Source organism: Stenella coeruleoalba, assembly GCF_951394435.1.
Source record: "Stenella coeruleoalba genome assembly, chromosome: 2".
NCBI classification, from domain to species: Eukaryota; Metazoa; Chordata; class Mammalia; order Artiodactyla; family Delphinidae; genus Stenella; species Stenella coeruleoalba.
In genome coordinates this window covers 161,013,699-161,034,435 of record NC_137147.1, presented here as the reverse complement: position 1 = coordinate 161,034,435, position 20,737 = coordinate 161,013,699, and the positions used below count along the sequence as shown (strand labels likewise).

General features: G+C 36.8%; 1 protein-coding gene across 8 annotated transcripts in view; it reads right to left on the bottom strand.

Annotated features, from left to right (window-relative positions):
- Positions 1-20,737, bottom strand: part of CELF2 (CUGBP Elav-like family member 2) — a 1,226,917-nt gene that overhangs the window by 1,042,266 nt on the left and 163,914 nt on the right. For 4 of the 8 annotated variants that reach the window (XM_079914887.1, XM_079914892.1, XM_079914890.1 and 1 more), the window contains 2 exons: positions 19,714-19,760; positions 2,528-2,685 (listed from right to left, as the gene is read on the bottom strand). The gene's annotated coding sequence lies outside the window, so the exon portion shown is untranslated. The remainder of the gene's footprint in view (positions 1-2,527; positions 2,686-19,713; positions 19,761-20,737) is intronic. The other 4 variants (XM_079914891.1, XM_079914888.1, XM_079914878.1 and 1 more) reach the window with 1 other exon arrangement.

The following is a 20,737-nucleotide window of genomic DNA, read 5'->3' as shown; positions in this document are numbered from 1 at the left end:
AACTGGGTGAGGGGTCTATGAGAACTTGCAGCACTATCATTGCAACTTTTATGTCAATCTAACATTATTCCAAAATAAATGCTCTAAAAAAATTAAGGAGAGCAAAGAACAAAGCTTAAGTCAATAGTGGGGTAATGGCCTTATCAGAAAGGATTTTATATGTCGTGTATGAGACACCTAAAGAATGTTGGTTGGAGGAGAAACATGGTCAGGTTTTTTAATCCCAGAAAGATTAAATCAGAAGCTGTGTGGAGGAAAGGATTAACAGGGAGCTGAGAGCCAGAGAAGGAAGGGTGGTGTGAACAGTTTAAATGCAGAGTTTCAACAAGAAGGCTACTGCAACAGTCTGAGAAAGAAATCATGTGAGCCTGTGTGGGAGAGTGTGTGTGAGTGAGTGAGTGAGTGAGTGAGTGAGTGAGTGTGTGTGTGTGTGTGTGTGTGTGTGTGTGAGAGAGAGAGAGAGAGAGAGAGAGAGAGAGAGAGAGAGAGAGAGGGAGGGAGGGAGGGAGGGAGGGAGAGAGGGAGGGAGGGAGAATGTATACATGCATGGCAGGGCACATCAGAACAAAGACATTTCTTGTCAAATTCTGCAAAGAGCAGTATATATAATACACTTTATAATAAAAATGAAACGTAGATCATTGTTTCTATTTGGTTGTATTAGCTCTAATAGGATAAGTTCAGTTGTTTTAATGCTTTTTGAAGAAGCAGACAAAGGAAACAGCTTCATCTGATTTGGAAACAACATTGCAGATTTGGCATTAAAAAAAAACTAGATTCTTGTCTTCAATCAGCTCTTTGCTATGTAATCTTGATTTAATCACTTCAATAGGACAAGTTTTTTCCATTTCTAAAACAAGCAGATTGAAACAGAACGCCTTTGATTTCTGAGATAGCTATCAGAGATGTTGCAATGAAACAACTACATTTGGCAAATTATTGGATTAGAAGATGATTAATAAGTTTCCTCCCAGGCCTAAGGAGAGAATTAGTACTTGTCGAGTGCTTGCTAGGCTAAAAACGTTTTTTATCATTAATGATTTTTTTTTTATCTTATGAAAGTAATTTTGGCCTAAACAACATAAAATTACCTCATTAACAAGAATTCATTTCAAACTTTGCTATCTTTTAAAATTTCTATGACTTTCAATATGAAGATCTAGGACTTCAGCATTTCCAAGCAACGAGACTTGTTTTGTACCTATGAAAGTGTTTGCAGTATTAAAATTGTTCATAAAATACTTTTAATGCTTTAAGACTTCTGAGAAAGAAATCAACCGTGAAAAAGTTAGACGGGCTCTTTTGCAATAGATGTTCACAGCCAAAATGTGGATGAAATTTTATAAGCCTGCATTAGTGTTTTGTGTGTGTGTGTGTGTGTGTGTGTGTGTGTGTGTGTGTGCGTGTGTGTGTGAACTACTTTATTACTAATACAAGTAAGACATTTATTTGATAAGGCAACAGTGAACAATTTGACACATTTAAGAAAATGTCCAAGCTGAGAAATTTGATGTAATTTTGGGGGGACAGGACACCAAGTAAATAAAACTTTTCTATTAGTTAATTACACCCATGCATTTCTTTCCTGAAGCCAGCATGTTAATCACATGTTTACACTTCTCTGACACATCTATTTCCTATTGCTTCTAGTTCCTAAATATTTCAGATTAGCTTCTTTTGACATTACAAAACGACCTCTTTTATAATTAAAAAAATAGACTGAGCCTTATAAATATTTACTTTTTAAAATGTATAGTGTAGTTATTAATGAGCTCTCGTTGGCAATTCAATCGTTTTTGTACAATGGAATTCTTCCCCACAGTGTATAACACTTGATGTTGCACCAGAAATCTTACTGTGGATCCTTTAAAATAAAAACTCATTATTAGCCCAGGACAGATAAACATACATGACTGCAATTAAGTTTAGTTATATTTTAGGGTCACAAAGGAGGCCCTCAGACGTAACAGAAAGAAAATCTTTGCAAGATGTACATCGCAGGTTCGTAAGTGACTTCTACCACCTGCAGAAATTGTTGGAGGGAGAGAGTGCTTTGGCCTTGCCTTCTATATTAGAGGGGTAAATCTAATTCTGATCTGTCAGAAACCAGTGAAGCTCGTTTCTACTCAGCATTGATTTGGCTCTGTTTCAATTTGTGCCATTATTGAATAGCTTCTTCACTTTTAATTTTATGAGATTTAGAATGTTGAAAGCCCACATCGAACATGAAAGAGGAAAAATGTTGTATGATTACAGATATAACTCAGCAGAACACACTAAAATTTGCATATGACCTGAAAAGGGAACTTGATATTTGAATGACTTATTCTGACAGTTTTAGAGAAATAGAGAAGGCAACGGACACCTCAGTTGGGGCCATATCCTCATACCCCGTTTTAAATGAGTACTACAGAAATATTCCCACAGATTCAGTTTTGCCATAACCCAGTGCTTTAAGTGCAGCTTGCCGAGATTTCTTTCTTAATTGCATCCCATTCTGTTCTGTAAGTATTAAACCAATACTTACTTTTCAACTATTTTGGGAATCTTCCAGGTGTTCATCAAACAAGAAGGAAGGCGCTGTCTCTGTGAGATGCATCCCTACTTGTTCCTATGGTGGCTTTTAGTCACTGGGACAGCCTTGACTTTTACTTTTGTGTCCATGACCCATATGATAAATGCCACCTGAACAGAACAAAAAAAAAAAAAAAAAGGAAAGAATAAATGGAACACGATATTAAAGAAACATTTTAAAGGTATCTAAAAAGACCAAGCAACATTTTTGCTTTTTTTTTAAAAATATAACATCAGAACTCACAGTCCCTGATCTTCCAGCCTGTTATTTCAGACCACTGAGCCATGCTGCCTCTCGTAATAAGTGGACAAAGATTTAGAAATGCCTTTGCAGTGTGAGGTGACTTCGGAAAATATATTGTATCTAGAACAAAGAAGCAATGGTGCCTCTCTAATCGATCTTGTTACCACCACTCCTTCAATCTGAGGGCCACTCCTTTCATGTCATTGAAAGGCTATGCAGAGACTCCCTTCTAATGCTGGCAGAGCATAAATATATAGCTGGTTTCAAAAATAAAACATAAAATTCCTGATCTGATTTATACACATACCCTGAGTGTACAAGAAAGTTTCATTTCAAAATTAACACATTTTTAAATGACGGAGAAGGAATGTAGGTTGTGAATACAAAAAAAGAAGAAATTAACATAAAAGCATTACTCCTGATATATAATTATTATTATTATTTTTTAAGATGTTGGGGGTAGGAGTTTTTATTAATTAATTAATTTATTTTTGCTGTGTTGGGTCTTCGTTTCTGTGCGAGGGCTTTCTCTAGTTGCGGCAAGCGGGGGCCACTCTTCATCGCGGTGCGCGGGCCTCTCACTATCGCGGCCTCTCTTGTTGCGGAGTACAGGCTCTAGACGTGCAGGCTCAGTAGCTGTGGCTCACGGGCCTACTTGCTCCGCGGCACGTGGGATCCTCCCAGACCAGGGCTCGAACCCGTGTCCCCTGCATTAGGAGGCGGATTCTCAACCACTGCGCCACCAGGGAAGCCCTATAATTATTTTTAATATATTGAAAGATACTTGGCAAATATAGGTAGTTGCTCAAGTTTTCTCTCTGACATTCTAGAAATATTGGTTTCTTTCACAGGATAAAAATTAAAGAATATTAACCATCAAACATAGTGGCTTTTCCTGAGTTTGAAACTAGTAACTGTATCCTCAGAGTCAGCGTTTTCCAAAGGGTACACCAACTAGCCTTACCTACCCATGAATTCTTAGTAAATCAAGGCATCATCTCTTAGTTTCAATTTTCTGAGGTAGGTAGATGCAATTCTTCACTACCCTCAAAGCCTTCCTTCTACACATACCGACACTCAAACCAAAGCGTATACATTTGATTTTGTGGGAAAGAGGGATCACACTCATTCTACAGAGGATTTGATGTTATGCCTCTTATAAACAAATGTACATCTCAGATTTCATATTTATTTTCAAAGTCTATGATGTATAAACTACACGGTTAAACATTCAGGAGGAAATAATTTTATTAGCATTGCAAAAGTACACACTGTTATGAATAAGCCTGTGATTTACTTTCTTCTGCTTTCTACATGATTATAATATATTTAGTAATAAAATATGTATCCTCCATATAAGAAGCACTTATCTAAAGTAGATTCCTGTTAATTGAGTTGACCCGTAAAAGTTTTGGCAACATTTTTGTAAAGTTTGAGATTTATTTTTCTTCTGTCACTGTCCAAAGAATAGAATATCCAAAAATTAGAATATGCTTTGGTAATTTTTGATGTTTAATGTCAGTGGAGACTGAAAAAAAAGATTATAGGAATTTGTCCTAATAGTATCAATAGACAAATGTCCAGTGAACTTTCTCTCTGTGTTCCATTGCATAAATGTGATCTGCTAATTTGAATTGGAATTGAACAAAATTCAAAGTGTGAAAAAAACGGTAAGAATTATACTTAGAATCACTCAACTGAGCTTAATAAAATTTAAAAATTTCATTCATAAGACCTCCAGAATAAAAGATAAATAGTAATTTTGTTCAGAAGTCATTGCTAGATGAAACAAAGCATCACTTCAATTGAAATCACACCTAGAGATAAAGTGTTAAATATTACACAAATAACAGGTTTCTCTAATACTATGTTGCCTACTCTACTGGTCTGTGATGACACTGAAGATGCAAAACTGGTTAGACTGCAGTAATTGCCATGGTAGTTCTCAGTGCTACTCAGCAGGTTGGCTGGTTTTGTTCCTTGGGGACACACAAGATTGTGCTTCCCTGATCCTGTGAGGTGCAGTGACCATGTGACTTGTTTCCACAATGAAATGAGGGCACTGATGAATAATTCTCCAATTCCCTCTTCTCCTGGGTCAGAGATTGTACACTCCCGTGTTAACATGGAGGAATGACAGAGAGACCAGATGGAGGCTCTCAGTCCTGGAGACCAGGCATAAGATAGTAGAGGAGGAGAAAGAAATATACCTTCACTGTGTTAAGCCACTGAGATTTTGACTCCTTAATTAAGGTTCCTTAATAAAACATGCCTAGCTATTCCGATGGATATATATCTGCTGCCTTAAAGAAATAGCTTTAAAAGGAAAGCAAGTTTGCACATTTTCTATTATACAGATCAAGCAAATCCCTATGTTGACCTATGAAGTTCATTCTCAAGGGGGAATGGCATATTTTTTCATCTTCTAGAATATCACCCAAAAGTATTTATGAGGACCTTGATGACAACTGAGAAATGGGTTTCTTTCTGGTTTACAGAGGCCACGAAACAATTTACTGTAATTACGGCACTAATTTACCTTTCTGAGACTTCTCAAAATCAGTGTTATGGTATATTATGGTAATTTCTCTTTCAGCCTTTCAATCTGCTCTCAGGAGCTTTACTGGACAAGCCTAAAGATATAGTGGGGTGTATTGCTATAACTTCGGAGATTTTATATATATATATATTATATATATATTATATATATATTATATATATATGTGTGTGTGTGTTTCAAACATCCACTGGATCATTAGAAAACAAAAAACACAGGAAAAACTCTGATAGATTTTCCACATGATAAAAATCTACATAGATGAATATAATTTTAGAACCAAAAGGAAAGACTTTTCATTTGCCAATGAAAGCTTGCAGAAGTTGAATAAAATAACACAATGGATAAATTTCACAACTTTTAAAGCTTTGCCTCTACTGCATTTAATCCATCAGCACTCAAATCTAGAAATATTGCCTGCCTTTTTGCAGATGACAATAATGTGGCACAGAGTTTTTCTAACTAGTTTGTACTGGAAATAAACATCATATTTGGACTTCACATTCAAGGCAGACCCCAAACCTCCAAGTTATAAAAATAGAAGTGATCTTCTGTCTCTGCTCCCTGCCCAAAGAAGATGGCTATGGTATGCGTGGGCTTAATGGAATCCCTGAGGGTTTCTAAATAACTTTTGAAAATTAATGAGCTTATAGAAACTCATATTTCAATAATTAACATACAATTTTAGAGCTTATTCCACTATGCCTCATGAATGAAATTTTAGGTTAATGAACCTAATAGACTATTATCAATGGGTCAAATAGTTTCACAGATGGTTCAGTGGGAAAATCTATCAAGTGACTGTCATTTTCCTTATTGTTTGTTACATCAAAAATGGAATTTTTTTCTATAGTCAGATGCAAGTTATTTTGTGATGCGTTACCATTTAAAATAAGCAGTAGTGTGTTGTATTTTCACCAACTCTTTTCCCATAAAGCATCTTTACATGTAGCACCAGGCAGAAGAGTTGAGATCAGTGTGTAGATCCATCAACTGCTATATTATTTACACTGACTCCACCAAAGTCAGGTAGAAAAACAATGCATGAAGTCCCCAAGAAGCTCTAGAGAATGCAGATGTAATTTAAACCTTGTATTACTAACCCCAATTTTTCTCTTCATAACCTTAGCTGCTATCTGCAGGACAACCATGCCCACTTTCCCTAAAAACTAACACCAAACCAAAAATACCTCTTCCCAAGAACTTCCCTCAAGATGGATCAATCAGTCACAGTCCTGAATATATATTCCCCCTCTCTGGTTGAACCCTGACTGATCTGTCTGTCTTTATATCTATGTATTTATGTATCTATGTTTCTATCTATTGGTCCGTCTGTTTATCTATATCTCTAAATATGTATCTATACACATGCACACACACACATATAATACAATACACACACATATTTATGAGGGAGGGAGACAGACACACCCAAAAATACTCATTGCAAGAAATTTGCTTACACAACAATTGTGAGCATCTGAAATCTGTAGGCTAGGCCATGAGGAAAGAATTAAGGGAATAGCATGGGCAGGTTTGAACTCACAGGCATGGGTAGAAACTGCTGTCTACAGGCTGCATTTCTTCTTCTTGAGAAAGCTTTAGCCTTGCTTTGAAGGCCCTTTAACTGATTGAATCAGGCCCCACATAGTATCCAGGATAATCTTACTTACTTAAAATCAATTGATTAGAGATTTTAATCATATCTACAGCAACACCTACGTTAGCACTTTCTTGAATAACTGGGTACTGCAGCCTACCCAAGTGGACAGAGCAAAAAAGCAATCACAGTGCCCACAAACTGTTTGCTTTATATTTTCCTTTTTTATTAGCCTGACCGTAATTATTTATTGGTTATAGCAATGTTTAAAATGTAAGGAAGTCCAAACGTCAAGGCACAAACATTGAATCATGCTTTGAACAATCTCAGTTGGAACTTTTCTTCCATTTAGTTAAACATTAACTCTCTACTTTTTGTAATGACAAACATACTCAGGTTTTTCTATTTATTGTGTCTATTGATTTTAAGGATTTACAGACCTGTATATTTTTACTGACCTTTTCATATTAATTCACTTAATTTTTTCCCCCCTTTGGCTGCATTGGGTCTTCGCTGTTGTGTGTGGGCTTTCTCTAGTTGCAGCGAGCGGGGGCTACTCTTTGTTGCGGTGCATGAGCTTCTCATTGCAGTGGTTTCTCTTTTTGAGGAGCACGGTCTCTAGGCGCATGGCCTTCAGTAGTTGTGGCTCGTAGGCTCTAGAACATAGGCTCAGTAGTTGTGGCACACGGGCTTAACTGTTCCGCAGCATGTGGGATCTTCCTGGACCAGGGATGGAACCCGTGTCCCCTGCATTAGCAGGCAGATTCTTAACCACTACTGTGCCACCAGGGAAGTCCCTAATTCTCTTAATTTCTAACTTGCCTTTATAATTTTTATTTCCTCATATATGGTAAAGTTCCCTTCTGTTCAAAACTACACAGCCAGCTATAGGTAAAAGATAGACAGGAGAAGTCATCAGGTTGAAATAAAGAAGGAGCTGGAAAGGTATGCTGAAATTTGTAAGTAAATTAAAATGTCAATAGTATCATAAAGATTTATATGAAACATAGTTATTAACAAGACTGATTCATCAAAAAACTGAATCAGAATGTACAGAAAAGCAATGGTAGAGAAATAATGGTTATGAAAGGTAAAACATGCAGAACCAAACTATAAAGATTTTGTATTTGTTTGATATAAGGAAAAAAACATTTGAGAAGATGCAATAGTCAAAGAACTAATGGATTTAATATTACCTGTTTGTGTATAAAAATTGTCAAAGAAAGATTTGTGTATAAAAATTGATAGGATTTATCATCTGCCAAAAAAATCAATAAACTAATATGAACCCGATATAATTACAAAAATATTTAAAGAGGCAAAGAAAGAATGCTATCAATAGCTAAGTAGTAAAAACAGTTTACACCCAAAGAAACAAAATTAGGCAGGTCTCTCACACTTTTATACATCATTAAAACTTGAAAAGAAAATACAGAGGGAAATTATCTATAGACTTTTTAGCAAAATAAATTGGAAATCACATTTTATACCTATTGGATTCCTTTTTCTATAAATGCATGGAAAAGAATACTGTAGATATAATACTGTCAACCGTTCCTTAAAATAAATAATCAAAATAAAAATTGGAAACTTCACATGGAAGATGGCAGAGACAACCCAGAGTACAAAGTCTCCATTTTTCAAACTGATAAAATTACACACACAGAAAGATATAATAAACTTGTAAAAATATACACCAGCAGTAACAGAGCAAACAAAGAATTAAAACCTAATGTCAGATTTCTGCAAGCATACTTGATAGAATAACTGGTACTAGGCTTTCTCTCAGTCTGGCAAAAAATATATGAAGTAACTATTTTCCGGCAGAGCAAGACTGTGATTCTGAGGAGAAGGAAAACATCTGAGATAAGTTTTGTATCTGACCTGGCTTTGTAACTGGGGTGCTTTCCTGACTACAGCAGAGGATGGCGGAGCCCCACCAGAACGTAGTGATCTCACTAGGCTGAGGAGGCAGTGATGAGAGTATAGGGTTCAGGTTGTTGGAAGTCTGTTATGGGATTAAATCAAGATTTGGTGGAACAATCTGGGGATGATGGAGGAGTGGAGATTTTGTGTAGGGTATATCAAGTCTGCTGACCCAGTGAAAATGATTGCCTGGGAAGTTATGATTGACCTGCAAGTCATGGGGGGTGGGTTTTCCTTTTTCATGTTGACTCAGAGGATTAATGATATGAGTCATGGTCAGAACTGGCTGACCTCAAGTTTGTAGGAAAAAACCTACAGCAGTGGTTCTCAAAGGGTGGTCACCAGGACAGCGGTACTGTATCAACTGTGAAATGCTAGAAATGAAAATTAGTGGGTCCCAGCCCAGACTGACTGAAGCAGAAACTCTGGGGTTAGGACCCAGCAATCTGTGTTGTAACAAGCCCTCCAGGTGACTGTAATGCATGCTCAAGTTTGAGAACCACTGGTCTCTGCAACCTCAGGGTGTCTGGGAAGGGGACTCTGAGAGTTCTCGATTTATTTGTGGTTCTGAAAAGGACTCTGAGGGACAGTCTAGGAGATGACAGCTGTTGGCAGCAGGTCAGGAGACAAAGCAGTGGATTTTCTTATGATCTTCGAGCAGAAAGTATTAAAATACATTATGAGGGATCATCTATGTTAAAAAGCTTGCTGACATCCACATTTTGTTCAGCTGTATATATACACTCTCGTCTAATTAAAATATTGCTGTCACAGATTGAGGGCTGATAGCTGTGGCATACAAAACACTTCAGGTTGACATGGAATTTTCATTCATTTATTCAAAACATATTTGAGAACACACTGCATGTCAGATATTACAGGCAGTAAGCACTCAAAATTTAACAATAGGTCAATTAAAGAACCCCTTATGTTCTGGAGGACAAAAAAAAGAGTCAAACAAATTATTACAATGCAATAGCAGGGTTAACTACTATTTTAAAAAGACTGCAAGGTCTATAATAAGGAGAGAGCAATGTAAGGTACCTGGTTGAGTGATACAAGTTTTAATACAGTAGGGTACGACTGAGTTGAATCTTTTTTAAAAATTTTTTTTAAATTGAAATATAATTGATGTACAATATTATATGTTACAGTATAGTGTTTGAATCACAGTATAATACAGTGATTCAAAATTTGTTAAGATTATACTCCATTTACAGTTATTATAAAATATTGGCTATATTCTCCATGTTGTACAATATATCCTTGTAGCTTATTTGATACCTAATAGTTTTTACCTCTTACTCCCCTATCCCAATATTGCCCCTCTTCCCTTCCCTCTCCCCAGTGGTAACCACTAGTTTGTCCTATATATCTGTGAGTCTGCTTTTTTTTGTTATGTTCACTAGTTTGTTGTATTTTTTTTTAGCTTCCATATATAAGTGATATCATACAGTATTTGTCTTTCTCTGTCTGACTTATTGCACTTAGCATAACACCCTCCAAGTCCACCCATGTTGCTAAAAATGGTAAAATTTCCTTCTTTCTTATGCCTTAGTAGTACTCCATTGCTTTATATACCACATCTTCTTTATCCACTCATCTGTTGATGGACACTTAGGTGGCTTCCATATCTTGGCAATTGTAAATAATGCTGCTATGATCACTGGGGTGCATGTATCTTTTTGAATTGATATTTTTGTTTTTTTCAGATATATGCCCAGGAGTGGAATTGCTGGGTCATATGGTAGCTCTATTTTTAGTTTTTTGAGAAACCTCCTTACTGTTTTCTACCGTGGCTGCACCAATTTATGTTCCCACCAACAGTGCACTCTTGCACACCGTTGTTCCCTTTTCTCCACATCCTTGCCAACATTTGTTATTTGCATTCTTTTTGATAATAGCCATTCTGACAGGTGTGAGGTGGAATCTCATTGTGGTTTTGGTTTGCCTTTCCCTGATGATTAGTGATGCTGAGTATCTTTTGATATGCCTGTTGGCCATCTGCATTCCTCCTTGGAAATATGTCTATTCAGTTCTTCTGCCTATTTTTTTTAATTGGGTTATTTGTTTTTTTGATGTTGAGTTGTATGAGTTGTTTATGTATGTTTGGTATTAAGCCATTAACAGTTATATCATTTGCGAATATTTTAATATTTAATACTTAATTTTAATTGCAAATATTTACTGAGAAAACGTTTTCCAAGTAGAAAAGTTGAAGAAAATCAAGTAAAACTGCACGTGCAAAACAAAAGTTGTATTATAAGATATGTAATATGGGTTGGAAAGCAGGATGTGTGTTTTTGAAGTAAGTTTTAAAAAGTAAATTGGGTCAGTATATGTGCCTAACACATGCTTTAGAGACACTGAAAACCATCTCAGTTGGTGGTGGTGTTTCATTTCTAAATACTCTGGTTGTATTTCCTACAAGCAAGGACGTTCTCCTGAAAATACAACCAGAAAAATCAGGAAAGTAACAATCAATACAATACTACCATCTAATCCTCAGAACCCATCCAATTTTTTCCTTTACAGCAAACAGGCCATGGCCAGGAGTACGTGCTGCATTTAGTTGTCATTTCCTTTTAGATGCCTTCAATCTGGAAGAGTTCCTTAGTCTTCCCTTCATTTCCTTGACTTCTGAGGAGCATGGGCCAGTTATTGTATAGAATGTTTCTCAGCTAGGTTCTCCCTGATAGTTCAGTGTGACTATAGTCAGGTTATGCATCTTTGGTGGGAATTTTACTTAAGTTATATGGTTTTCTCATTCCATTTTATAATGTGGCACACCTGATTTTTTTATATGTCTCCAAACTGCCAAACTTGATCTCTTCATGTAGGTGGCATCTTTTCTACTGTAAAGTTGCTTTTTCATCACTATGTAATTAATATTTTGTAGTAAGGTATTATTTATAGACATGTATATCTCCCATTCCTTATCAAATTTTAGTATGTTCCAGGAATACTATTTAATGCTGTTTTATTCTGTTGGTTATAATTTCTTCTTATTTATTTAGATGCTCAAGTGGTTCTAGATTTGACCAAAGGGAGCTCCTACAAGCTGGCCCTTGTGTCCTTTTACCTGTTCCTGACATTCTTTGAGCATGCACCTCTTTAGTTTTAGAAACAAGATATTCTGAGATTATCTTACAATTTCTCTTACCCATACCTGGAATCAACCTCGTTCCTTCAGGGGAAAATAATATCTATTACCCAAGATCCAAGCACTAGGTCTGCTAGTAGTTATTCAGGTATTGCTGCTCCCAGACCCTTTTAGTGGACAGAGTTAGAAAACACATGCGTAAATATATCTGTGTATGTATATGCATACATGCACACACATAATACTTTCACACATTTACATCTCTACTCTGGACCTACCCATATATCTTGAGATCACACCAACATCTCCAATTCCAAATTACCATCACAGGGCTCATTCCTTTTTTTTGTTGTTTTTGTTCTTTTTCTCTCTTTTCCTCTTTATTTGTAATTCTCTTCTCTGGCACTGATGAATATGACTCTCATTATCCTTATTTACTTATTGGATTAATCTTCCTATAGGTACCAGTCTCTTTTTGCCATCAAGTTGTCCCCACTAACCCCACCAGTACCCTCTTTTAGCCTACTCTGGCTCCAGCGCCCTGCATGGACCACCACCACCCACGAGCACAAAGCCGTCTCACCCGGCCCTGGGCTCAGAAACACTGGGCCAGGCCGGTCCCTGAGAAGAAAGCCCCGATCACTCTTCCTGGGCTTCAAATCTCTGTGGTGGGCAGCCTTTCCCCAGGTCACTTTCCTCACCTTGCTCTGACATTGGGAAACAGGATCCCCTTCCTGGTCCTAGACCCATGCAGACTGGCTGGCACCTCTCACCCCTGGTCTGCCTCTGCACACCTTACACGTAAATGACTTATTCTTAACGCTGGGCTCTCACATCCTGTGGCTGGGCTGCCCCATACTGCCAACAAGCCCTCACCTGCTCACTCTCCAACACCCACCTCGGGGCCACACGGATCCTGCTTCCCACCCACACATCTTCAGGGCACCTCTGCCCGCCAGGCATCCTCACCTTGTTAGCTTTAGGAGTGAATTTTCAAGAAGAGAAATAGATAAATGGGAAGGGTAAGAGGAGGAATAAATAGGAAGAGAACGAGAACGAGCACTAATGTTTGTAAGTGGAGGAAATGATACAGTGGATTGAATTTCAGAGGGAAGAATCTGGTTGAGGATTTGGGGTTGGAAATAATTCAAGGATAAAGTAAACAATTCTTATTGCAATAAACTTTTAACATTCAAAAGATAGTTCCTGAATGCTAAAGAATCCCCAAATTAATAAATATGAAAATGTTTGCAGAGACTCCTACCTTCTCCTGCTGGACAGTATAGAACATTGCTTAAGTACCCTGGCTTTGGAGACAGGCTTGAGGAGAAATCCCCACTGCCACTTACTAACAGTGTGATCTTAGACAAGTCACATAAGTTCCCCAACTTTCAGTTTTCTCATCTGTAGAATGAAGATAACATCACCTATCTTATATAATTATTATAAGAACCAACTGAAATAACATCTGTAATGTATGCCAAAGCACTTTGCACAATCTTGGCATAAAAACTCAATAAATTTTAGCTGGTAAAAAAGAAAAAAGAGAGAGATGCATTTGGAAATAATAACAGGGCTGGTTCTGAAGCCATAAGGCTAATCAGGTCAGTTTTGACAAATCTGCGTTACTGTAGTACATCAGGTGACGCTGACAGGAGTCTGAAATATGACTGTGACAGCAGGATCATTAAAAAGGAAAAAAATAAATATTTTTGAGGTTGAAAGAAATTGATAATTAATTAGGTAATCTTTAAATAAGGGATATGAAAGGGTCATACTGACATTGAGTTTAAGCTCCAGTTTGGAATCAACAGAAGGTGATATTCAATCATTTGGGGATCTTCACCTACATAATCCTTTCTTTCACCCTTCTCCAATGTTCAGTCTAGCCTCTAACTTACCTAAGAGTATTCTTTTAGATTTGTGCTCTTTTTTAGATGCACACCTACCATGTGCATCTCAAATTTTAGTATGTCCTTTAAATTTCTCATTATAGAACTCTCAGATCAGTAAAAATTCATCAGATATCTATCTTCTCAAAAGATATAATCTTTTTTATAAGCCAAATCTTTCATTTTGTTCTTAGAGACCTTATCTGCTGTCATATCTTTTCTTCAATATCATAGTAATGATAAAACATATATAGTAATGATCTTGACAAAGTATGTGTCTACCTGACTTTATAGCACTATCAGAATCATGAATCACCAGTAGATCACAATATCAATAGAAATCAGGAAAAGTAACACCCCTAAAGTTATTTAAATTGCAGCAGAGTCAGCAATCATGAACTTGAATGTTATTTAAGCTACCAAACTAAGCATTTCTCTCAGAAATGGCTTCTATCCAAAAAAAAAAAAAAAAAAAAAAGGCTAAAGTGAACATCAAAGGGTGAAATAGAAAACAAAAAACAGACCCTGATTTTTAATCAAAGTTTTGAAACATGCAAGGGAAGACAAGTCTATACCACCAATTTCTTTTTAATTTCTTGTTCTTGTTACAATATCCATACATTATTATCAGCAGAGGCAAAGCCAAAACCTCTAAGTCATGGAGGACTCCTCCTCACTGGAAGTAATAAGACACATCCAATTCCTTCCCCAGTGACAGTGCCTTAAAAAAAAATCAGTTAATACATTTTGGACAGAGGAATCTATAGAATCTAGGGAAAGCTTGGGGAAAAAAAATGAATATTTGGAACTTCTTGGGCTATAACATTGGCCTGAAATATCAATAGACATCTTTTCATATGGTTTCATCATTCCTTGCTTTATTTTCAATTTTCTGCCATTAAATTTTTATTTCCCAAGTCACATTAATACCTGACACATATGAAGTGCTCCTTAAGTGTTTGCAGCTTAAACAAATTTGGCATCCTTTCCTCTCTTTCCATAATTGTCATAAAGGCAGTACAAAATTCTGTTAATATAGAGATAGAAGGTTCTAATATGGTAGATCCCTCCTTATGAAGTCATTTATTCGTGAGCTTATTGAGGGTCTGCTGTCTTCAAAGAACTGGGCATAAATTTGGACAAGAATAAAATGATTGGTTATAAAGGGCTTTATTTTCAAAGAATATTTAATATCATGACAGTGATAAGACATGGAAATTCACCTGTGTATTAGAACTATGTAAATGTTAGAAATTTATGTTAGGATGCAGAGAAGGAAGAGAGGAATCAGTGTAAGTTAAACTGTCATGAAAAGAATCATTACTGAGTGATAATCACTTTAAAATACCTGCATTTGCTGATTTGGATTTCTAAAAGAAGAGATAATAGCCTCACATACTCATACGTTTCACATATTATTCTTTCTTAGACTTAGTTGTTACATGAAAAATTTTCTAGCAACCTTGAAATCATTACATAATGATTTAAGTCAACAATGTTGTGTGATGGGTAGAACCTATGTAGTGCAGCAGAAACAGAAATAGCAGAAATTCAGACTTGGCATTCAGGGCCTTCCATGATTTCAATCCATCCTCCTTTTCTAGCTCTATCAGCCAGTATTCCTTGTGGCAGAGATAATGCTATGTGTTCAACACAACATTTGCTTTTACTCTTGCACACACAGGAAGATGTCATTTCCCTAACCTCCTGGCTTCTAGATGGTACCGTGTGTTAAGTCCTGGTCGACGGAATATGGTCAGAAATGATATACAGTGCATCCGGGCCTGCTCTCTAAGACCTTATGAATGATAATTTTTAATTTTAATCTCTGACTGTGGGCCAGCTGAACTCTTTGCAGAGACATTAGAAAAGGATGTCATATCAGAACTGAAGGACCCAGGTTTCCTGGGTCGTCATGTGTAATGCTGCCTGCAAAACAACTCATGGAACTGTGATGTGAACAAGAAATAAATTTTAGTTTGTTAGGCCACTGAGATTTGGAATTTTCTGCAAAAACTAACATTGATTACCGTTTTAAACACATCTATGTACGTACTGGACTTTTTCTGTTAATATGGCATGCCTCGTGTATTCCTATTCCCACATACTCTTCTGATGTTCAGCTGGGTTACGTTCCCCAACATATCCACTTCCCAATATTTTGCAGATACTTCAAGACCCAAATCAAATATTAGCTTCCCATAGATTCCTTCTCCCTCATTTCCAAAAAGATTAAATCTCACACTCCATTGAACTTCTGTAATCTTTCTTCTAGCACTTATAGTAAAATTTGTCATATGCTACTTATGTACACATTACCCGAGATTCTAGATCTGTTTGATGGTGTACATTCAGTGTCACATTATTATTCTGTATTTCCACAAATAGGTTCTAAAATGCAAATATTTGTTGAATTTGTACACAATGTTTTTTTGACTTAAAAGTATGACAGAATGGGTAGCCCTAGGGTTTTAGCCCTATTAAGCGAAGTTAAGATATTTAGGCTACTGTATAATTGTATTTCTGGTTGTACACATTATTAGAATATTTTCTAAAGCATCTCCCTATAACAAAAAGAGTGAAGCAAGACTAGATCTAACTGGATACTTGAAGGTAAAATGAAGGATATGAAAACTATTATCATGATCAGAGAGCTACCACCATAAAGTTTATAGGGGGATCTGAAACAAACCCGAGGCAAATGCTAAGAGAATATTAAGTAATTCAAACACTAGCACCATGAGTGGTTAAGGCTGCAGTCTCCAAAAGTGTGAAACTGGAATTTTAAAATAACTTTGTAAAAAGAGAAAATGTTCTATTTTTAGATTAAAAAAATTTGGATAGTCACTTTCTGCAAACTGTTTCTTTTAGGTAAATCCTTGGTGCTGTCCTTAGATTCTTATCGTAAAGCACCTTCCCTGCCATTCAGGTCCTGATTTCTGTCTCCTGGCAAAACTTCAACTAGACCCAGGGACATTTCTGACTCATAACCATATGAGCATTTCTTTGTATAGTATCTATTAGTTAATAATTTTTCTTGGTAATCTCACTTGATCTTTTTCTCCTCGATAAATTTTGTCCTTGATTAATACAATGTTCTCAATACAATTAAAATTAATACAATGTTTAATACTAAATTCATCTGAAAGAAGTTATTATTTTCTAATTGACCTCTCAATTCAGAAAAAGGAAGTACACTGGATTTATTGTTTTTTTGTAACAGGAGTAATTCAGTCTCTTATAACTAAAGCAATGGGTCGAGGACTCCACATCCTCCTCGCTTTCCCAACAGACGCAAACACAGAAAGAAGACACATGTCTGAGATAAGAAAGCAACTTGGGACACTGGGTATATTTCTGAATAACTGGATGTACTGGGTTGGCCAAAAAATTCATTCCGGTTTTTCCATACCATCTTATGGAAAAACCCCAACGAACTTTTTGGCCAGCCCAATGTCTCTGCTTCCCACTTGCCATCACCCACTTACAACTTAGATGCAAATACACTGGGCGAGGTGGCACGTTCCTTTAAATGCACATTTTCCAAAAAAAAAAAAGGTAAAATGAAAGAATTTATGCTTGTCAAAAGAATTTCAGATAACAGTGAGGAGAGAGGTAAAGTGGGCAAAAAGATGCTGCTCTTGGAATTTCTGCCATTAGAACACAGGAAGCTCCCAATTTTTCAGACTCTCCATTTAATGCATATATTGGTTTCCAAAGTCTTATTTTACATGTTTACATAGTATAGAGAGTGCATAGCAGCACATATTAATAGCAAAGAATATGACAATGTACATGAGTTTTGTGATAGCATATTTGTATTAATTTTAGGTGCTATGTTTTTACTTTAGCTATGGAAAAATGTCTTCCCATACATAGTCTTAAATTTGTATTCTTGCATTCAGAAAATAACTTCAGGGGGCTTTCATTGCCCCTACATTGCCACTACAAGAGACATGCAACACCCTTTAAATTATACGATCTCTAAATCTTGACAATGAAAGGTTATAACATGAATATATTTTTTCCATTCAAAGACTGAAAATATGCTGCCATGGATTGATCTAAGTAACGCTATTTCAAACTCCTTACAATGGCATTAAATTCTATAAACCTTCTCCTCCTAAAGAATTTCAATTATGTTAGATTAAAAAAGCCCATTTCTATGTGGGATGAGAAGAGGCATAAAAAATCGTATTCATCTCTGAATTCTGGGGAAATGTGGAAATCAACACAAGATTCTTTGTCAGCAAAGAACACACTGTATATCCTTATGTTTAGGATTGTGAACACCAAGCATAACTAGTCTTCAGATGGATTCTTACCACAGATACAGTATTTTATTCTCTTCTATTTCTTTTCTTTTTTTTTTTTTTTTTTTTTGCGGTATGCGGGCCTCTCATCGCTGTGGCCTCTCCCGCCGCGGAGCACAGGCTCTGGACGCGCAGGCCCAGCGGCCATGGCTCACGGGCCCAGCCGCTTCGCGACATGCGGGATCCTCCCGGACCGGGGCACAAACTCGCATCCCCTGCATCGGCAGGCGGACCCTCAACCACTGCGCCATCAGGGAAGCCCTTTCTTCTATTTCTTAATGCCAGGACCCACAAAGGCTTGGTTTGGTTATGAGGGACCTACTTTATTTCTAATTAGAATTCTATATCAAGAATGAAATACTAAAGAAATACACCCAAGTGCTTGAGAACCCAGATTCTGAAGTATCATTGATCTGGGCTGGAACTGAGACTTGTCCATCCTTCTGATAACCTTGATCAAGTTAACAGTGTGTCCTTCAGTAAGTCGTTTGATTTCTCTGAGGATATGTTCTCAGCCATAAATGTAAAGAACAACAGTATCTTTCTCTCAATTTACTGTCAGAATAAAATGGTATAACAGAACATTTACTTCTGGCTAGGATGTAGAATTTGGCAGGAGAACAACTCCCCCATTAGAAACAACTTGAAAAGCCAGATAATACACAGCAATCATCTGTAAAGTCACCACACACTGTGGAGGTAATGAGGACTAGAGGGATTAAGCTACAGAGTGGGGAAGACCTCTGAAGGCAAGCGGGGAGTATAGAGCTGATGTTCTCTTGGGGACATTTCCTGATTCTTTATGTGGACTAGAGTTTGAGAATCTACATTTCTTTGTACACAATGTCCAATATTTAATAATCACAAGATATACAAAGAACTCATACAACTCAACATCAAAAACAAAGCAAACCAAAACAAACAACCCAATTTAAAAACGGGCAGGGCTTCCCTGCTGGTGCAGTGGTTGAGATTTATCATGGTGATCTTTTTTTTTTTTTTGCGGTACGCGGGCCTCTCACTGTTGTGGCTTCTCCCATTGCGGAGCACAGGCTCCGGACGCGCAGGTTCAGCGGCCATGGCTCACGGGCCCAGCTGCTCTGCAGCATGTGGGATCCTCCCGGACCGGGGCAGGAACCCGTGTCCCCTGCATCAGCAGGCGGACTCTCAACCACTGCACCACCAGGGAAGACCCATGGTGATCATTTTGAAATCTATAGGAATATCAAATCACTATGTTGTGTACCAGAAACTAACATAGTGTTGTAGGTCAGTCATATGTCAAGAACAAACAGACAAGCAAGCAAGCTAATGGAAAAAGAGGTTAGATTTGTGGCTACCAGCTGCTGCTGCAGGGGCGTGGGAATTAGATGAAGGTGGTCAAAACGTACAAACTTCCAGTTATAAGATAAATAAGTACTAGAGATGTAATGTACAACATGATAAAGATAATTAACACTGCTGTGTGTTATAAATGAAAGTTATTAAAAGAGTGAGTTCTTACCTCAAGGAAAAAAATATCTTTTTCTTTCTATTTCTTTAATGTTGAATCTATATGAGAAAACGGATTGTGGTCATCATTTCAGGATGTATGTAAGTCATGTCATGTTATATACCTTAAACTTATACAGTGCTGTATGTCAATTATATCTCAACAAAACTGGAAAAAACCCACATGGTTTAAAAAAAAAAAGAAACAGGAAGGTAAATGGAGTTAATATGTTCTAAGGTTCTATCATTACAGAGATTGTAAAAATATTGTAATATTCTAAAAATATTTTTAAAGAATATATCAAAGATACATGTTGTAGGGCTTCCCTGGAGGCACAGTGGTCGAGAGTCCGCCTGCCGATGCAGGGGACACGGGTTCGTGCCCCGGTCCAGGAGGATCTCACATGCCGTGGAGCGGCTGGGCCCGTAAGCCATGGCCACTGAGCCTGCATGTCCGGAGCCTGTGCTCCGCAATGGGAGAGGCCACAGCAGAGGGAGGCCCGCGTACAGCAAAAAAAAAAAAAAAAAAAAAAAAAAAAAAAATACATGTTGTAATCTCTAAGTAAGAACTAAGGAATGATTGAAAAATATTTACTGACCAAAGGGAAAATAAAATAATTATAAAAGTTTCATTAGCCCAAGGAAAGTAATGAAAGATAAAGTGAGTCTACAGCCAGTGGGTCAAATTTTGTAAAAAACAGTGAAATGACAGATATAAACTTAACTATGTCAGTAATTACATTAAATTAAATGGAATAAATTTTTCAAGAAAAAGACCAACATTTTCAGACTAGATTAAAAAGCAAAACTTAATTATATGTTGCTTACAATATACCAACCTTACATATAAAATACAGAAATGTTGAAAGTAAAAGGATAGAAGTAGAAGTATATAAACACTAACCAAAGAAAAACTGATATGTGCATATTTAGTAATATAAAACATAGTAGATGTTCAAGCAAAAAGAAAACAATACTAGAAATAAAGAGATACCTTTCACAATGATAAAGAATTTAGCCTACAGGGAGTATTTCAA